The sequence below is a fragment of the Brachionichthys hirsutus genome, chromosome 17 (genome assembly GCF_040956055.1).
Source record: "Brachionichthys hirsutus isolate HB-005 chromosome 17, CSIRO-AGI_Bhir_v1, whole genome shotgun sequence".
Lineage (NCBI taxonomy): Eukaryota > Metazoa > Chordata > Actinopteri > Lophiiformes > Brachionichthyidae > Brachionichthys > Brachionichthys hirsutus.
The window spans coordinates 5,360,734-5,366,632 of record NC_090913.1 but is presented as its reverse complement, the minus strand read 5'-3'; the positions used below and the strand labels follow the sequence as shown (position 1 = coordinate 5,366,632).

Below are 5,899 nucleotides of genomic sequence, written 5' to 3'. Positions count from 1 at the left end.
GCCGCCTGCTTTGATCAGACACTTGGACACGCTGTGCGTCAGGGTTCAGATATGATCCACACAGGCCATTTTTTTTTTGCAGGCGCATCGCCGTGGAAATACGCGCCGCTCGAGCTGCGCTGGCTCGCAGTATAGTTCCTATTGCAGAACACAGAGAGATGTTTAAACTCCCGGATACACTCAGATGTTCACACACTGTGGGTCATTTTCATTTGTGGTCTGTGTGTGTGAAACATTGGCAGCTGCGTGAGGTCCAGACAATGTGCACGGAGCCTGCTTGGGCAGGGTTACCTTTGAATGTAAGTGTGTGTGTGTGCGTGTGTGCGCGTGTGTGTGCCTACTCTGTCTGTCTTTATGTAGATAGAGTTCATCTTCTGACTCTCCTCCCATCTCATTCTACAGCACAACTTTGACATATTTTTCTTATGTATATATATATATATATATATATATATATACAGTCGTGTTCTTTGTACACATTGGTTTGTTTTCATAAATGTAAGATATAAAGTACAAAATGAATGTCTAGATTCCCATCATGTTTGTGTATTCATTGAGTCAGGAGATGGTATGGATGGCTGTTTCCTGTCTGAGTGCACTCTCTCAGGCTAATGTGATTTCAGTAATGGACTGTAGAGCTACATAACGCACACACACACACACACACACACACACAAGTCTCATCTTTTAGGGTGGGGCCACTGAGCTCACATACTTGGATGCAATCGGGAGATTTTGTGCCTTCAGCAAAGGAGAGAAATGAGATCAATCCACAACTGGATTTAATGTCATGTCCACTGATCTGAAGCCTGAGAGCCTCCCGGCTTCGGCCGATATGCTGGTTCAAGTTTGAGTCCTGCAGAATATAAGAATACACAAGAAAACTGCATCATAAATGCTCTTGCCTTATATCCACAGTTGAATTGTGTTGAAAGACTATAGATGGTTTGAGTAATTTTAGCTTTGTGGAAAGATCCGACTTTATTTGAAGTGTTAGCTCTTTGTTTTCACGTTGCAGCTCCTTCCTGAACAGCCTTTCTTCTTCACTGTGTTGTCAGCCTGACTCCATCTCTGCCCCTCCAGATCCTCACTTCCTCTCATTCCCTGAAAAGAAATTCTTCTGTGTTTACTTTCTCCTCTTTGTCTTGGCAATCACTTCTAACTTTCATTTCCCTTCAAAGCCTCTCCCTCGCTTCACCCTGTCTGTCCAACACTCCTCTTCACCACTGGTCCCGACAAGATCACGATGTGCCAGGCCAGGCCAGGCGGTCAGATTTCACTGCAGCCTTCAGTGTCATCATCTCTCTATTTTCCGCCTCTCTGTTTCTCCGCAGGGATTGCTATGATGGGAATCTACAGGAAAGAGGTCCTAATGGAGCCTTTCATTATGTTACCTCTGAAAAGCCTCTAGACAGCACACTATAGCACTGTCTTTCATTGTATTATGTCCAATGGAAGTAGCTGGAAATATAAATGACAGATGGTGCTTAAACACCTTTAGCTGTTACATGGCTGTATTTACCGAGACTGTTATTCTGCTAGAAGCGACCTCAAAATATTCCTGCACCATTATTATTGGTCATCAAAATCATTATAGGAATTAGAAATTATTTCCTTAGAAATACGTCCATTGTTGTTCAGTAGATACGCATGATCCATGTTCATCCAGGGGGGAGGGACAGAAGCTAAGGTGTTCAAAGGAAGAACACGATGAATTTCCTTTGTTCGGACCTGGGACAGCCAAGAAGGAACGTGGGCGAACCTCAACGCTGATTTTCCTCACTTCTCATGATATGGGCTGGCGCCGGTTCTCTGGGTCAAACACAGGACAAAGGCAGACAAGCAATTTATACGTGAGGTAGGGGAACACAGATGGAACCAATCGGGGTGGGATTGACAATCGCACTGGCGGGAGAATCACACGAAGGGAGGAAGTCAAGATCTGAAAGGAGCGAGGCGGGATGAGTGCCAAAATAAAACAGGAAGTGGTCATAGACACAAGACCAAAACTAAACGTAACCGAGCATGATTTCTTGGACATGACAGTAAATGAAGTCATCATCTAATATCAAACTACCAAGGGCTGCAGGAAATTATAATGTTGAAAAATAAATCCTTTTTTTTTTTTTTTAATTAAACAATCATTTAACCCCTTACATGCCAGACTGACCAATGTTTCTTTCCCATTTACCACAGAAACTGGCCGCAGGCTGAACATCCAGTCCTCTCAACTCTTAATTAGCTCAATGCAACAACAACACCGTAGCTATATATGGGTTTGGTGTGAGTTTGCAGGCTGTGTTATGGTGATAGGTCAGAGAGAAATGCTTCGGTATTTCGGTCGCAGATAAAATGTCGGTATTGACCGTAAGCATGTTTATGTTTGGGTGCAAACAGCATCCCGATAGTCTGTCCTTCTTCCTTGTCATTGTACCTCGTAACTTTGTTGTTGGCTCATTGCCTAGTTATATCTGACACCATCTCCAACTGGCTTATTTTATCCAGTGGACGTTAGAAGCATCACTTAATGAGTCACGGCTTTCTGTTTTAGATGAAATGCCGTTCATCAAGTGAGTCAAGACAAGACAAAGTCGAAAAGTGGCAATGAGCGCTGCATAATGTGAGAGAGGACTGCATCGACTTGCAGGATGCATGATAGAGCAATTAAGAATCTTCGAGCAAGAAACGATAGAGAAGCCTTCGGTCTAAAGATGTAGCCTTTAGGTAGGAAGCATTTGGACGTCAATTATTCATTACGGCCTAAGACCTGTTTCCTGTCAAAAGAAGGGGAGGAGGGCATGGCAGGTGATCAATGGACTTCTCAGAAGCTCAATTCAGGCGCCTTCATGCAAGCATGCTCGCTCTCATGCTCTCTTTCTCTCTCTCAAACACACACATACATGCACACACACACGTGCACACTGGGTTTTTTTCATGTTTGTCATAGTCTGTGCGGTTGTTTGACATCATTGGTCAATGCTCCTTGTATAACTGTAAGGTTATCAAATACACTAGAGGTCACAATATTAAAACAGAAACTATGTGCAAAACAATGAATTTAAGATTTAACTCATCGTATCTCTGAAATATTGTTCCTTCCTGAGTGCTTAAGATTTTGCTTTTCTGAACCGATTGTCTGAATGATTTCTGCTAGACCCTTTACAAACTGAGCAGCCCCTCCTATAATCTGGTATATTAAAGACTTGTGTACACACCCTGAAATAAGGGCAGCGATATTGCAGAGGACTGATAGCATCTGCAGTCAGGTGGCACTCTCAATATATTATGTTAATTCATTTTCCAGTGGATTCTCTCATCTCATTAAAACGAATGGCAAACTGATGTGGTTCCCCGCGGACTTGTTCAGCACATCAAAGTGGACATAAGGGAAAGCCATATATTACTATGATGACTATTTCCAAGGTAGTGGGTATTACACCAACCCTGGAGAGGCAGTGGATAATGGTTAGGGTTGCAGAGACTGACATTTCACTAAAGGAGGTTTGAGATACAACGCCTCGTAAACCTGGAGCCAGTCATACAAATAACGGGTTAATGGATGCAGTCACTTGTTTTTTGGTCTGGGTTTCTTGCTATCCAAATTCTTCTGGAGCCTCAGTTTGTTCTTGAAGGTTGTACCTGATGCAGCAAATAAAGAGGTGCCGGCAATCAGTTGATGTCGTGTTACTTCCCGCTTATGGGGCTTTGGCTTTTCTGTCTGTGGGAGTGGGTGCTTGCTCATATAGCGGCAGCACGGCAACAGTGAAGGGCGAATTGACTGAGTAATGTTACCGGCAAATCAGCTGGGTCATAAATGAAGTGGATTCATCCGCACAGACCCCGGTTAGGAGTGGGCATGACACTGCTTCACTTCCTACAGGGTGTGGTTCCTTGTGTTTTTCTCACTTGGCTTCTCGTGCGGCTGTTTCAAGGTTATATGTGCCATCGGCATGACGCACTTTATTTGGGTGTGGTCCAATCTAGATTCTTAGCCCCCCTGCTTTCTTCAGTTGCTATTAAATTTCATTCTGCATGATTTGCTTCAGGGGAAATAGAGACAGAGCGAGCGAGCGAGAGAGAGTTATGTCTTCATGGTCTGACCTTTTCTGAGCAGTAAAAGGGGTTGCCAGATGACTTCAAATTCATCAATCAATCTATTACTGTCTGTGTTTTGTATTATGTTCACTCTGCTGTGTGTGCTTTGGGTCACCCCAGGCTAGCTGGTATAATATATCCAGTAGGCTAACTTTTTTTTTTTTTTTTTTACAAAGATCTGCACAGGCCTACCTGCAATATTAATGCTATCAAGTGCAAAAAAAAAAAAAAGAAGTAGCGCTAGCTGGTTGATTTATGAAGGCCAAAACTTTGTCACGTATCTCATCCTTGCAGTGAAGCTTACATAAACCTGCAACTGCATTCTTTCTGTGCAGTCTTTATGTCCGCCATCTTGAACAGACGCAAACATCTGCGTCATGCAAAACTGCTTGGTTGTTGTTTTTTTTATCATGGAGTCATATGGTGTCGGGATCAGCTGATCAGATGTTGGAGATCAGATCTCCAAAATACCAGTACACCCACCAGCAGCAGCTTTTTAATAGAACAAAATTCCTCACTAAATTAAGAACATTAACAGCACCCAAATTTTATTTTAAAAAAATGGATACAAAATGAATATAAGTACACATAAATCAGTTGAATTTCTAAATAAGAAAGTTGAAGTTGAGTGGTGCATCCAGGTCGGCCTCAGTCAGAAGCATATAAAACTGGCGTTGCGAAGCTTTTACATTTTCCCAAATCTGTAAGAAGAAAATGACACAAGCAGGAAAAAACAAATAATAACTGCATCATTGAATAAACTCTGCAACACTCAAATCTCTGGAAGTGGACCATCGTAGCTGCTTCACCAGTGTGTAAGATGTGGTTATCAAATTAAAATGAAGATTTTCAAAGACACTTATTGAATTTCTACAGCGACTTTGAAATACAGAAAATGTTTAATTTGTTTGACATTTCCGTGTCTGATATCTGAAATCTGTGGCGATGCTAATGTTAAGTCCAGAAAGAAGTTTCATCATCCAGTCCATTCATCTGCACTTGCTGTTGAGTTACACGGGACTTTGGCCAACTGCAGTAGGTGAACACAAGCCGAACCCACCGTTTCTCAGTGAGGAGACATCGTGGTCATGTAAAATGTATGGCCATTTAGAAAAACCGAAAGAGTCATCTTCAACAGAGAGCTCATTAAATCTCAGGTGCATTAATGTGCTGCCCTGTACTCGACACTGGCAGCCTGCGAGTCAGCATTGTGGCTCCATTACGGCTGACAAATCAAAGACTGCAGCAACTACGTCCAAACCAGCCATACCAAAAGAATGACCATAATGTATCAATCTAAACACAAGACAAATTTCTACATGCACACATAGCAAAATCCACTAAGTTCTCACCTCAATGATCGCTGGATCGAATCTCATTTTTTCCCATTAGGTTGCAACAACAATGTTTGTTGAACGTTACCTCTCCAACAGTTAGCAGGCCACACACACGACGAAAGGTCTTTCATATTTCTGTCTGTCCCTGCGGCACATGAGCAGGCACGTGTAGGGGTACATGTGCTGACTCCATGCCTCCCATAGCTCTCTCATGGACTCCTAATGGGCCGAATAAAAGCCTTTGGATCCATAAAATGAAAAGTACACCATTAACCCCCCCAAGCAGGAGATTCAATAAATCATCAGAAACAAGAGCTCACATCAGTGCTCTTTTGGGCCCTCACATTTAGTGTAATCTGACTCTTAAATGGTCTCTCTCTGACTTGCTCTCTGTCTATCTCTCTCACACACACACACACAAACAACAAATAATTCTATTAGTTATTTTAAAAATGAATCATTATTCA

General features: G+C 42.5%; 1 long non-coding RNA gene across 1 annotated transcript; it reads right to left on the bottom strand.

Annotated features, from left to right (window-relative positions):
* Positions 1-834: 834 nt before the first annotated feature.
* On the bottom strand, positions 835-5,641 carry LOC137906288 (uncharacterized). The gene is made up of 3 exons (XR_011105892.1): positions 5,448-5,641; positions 1,732-1,812; positions 835-1,104 (listed from the first exon to the last, which is right to left on the bottom strand). It is a non-coding gene; the product is annotated as an uncharacterized lncRNA (long non-coding RNA).
* Between the last annotated feature and the right edge of the window lie 258 nt (positions 5,642-5,899).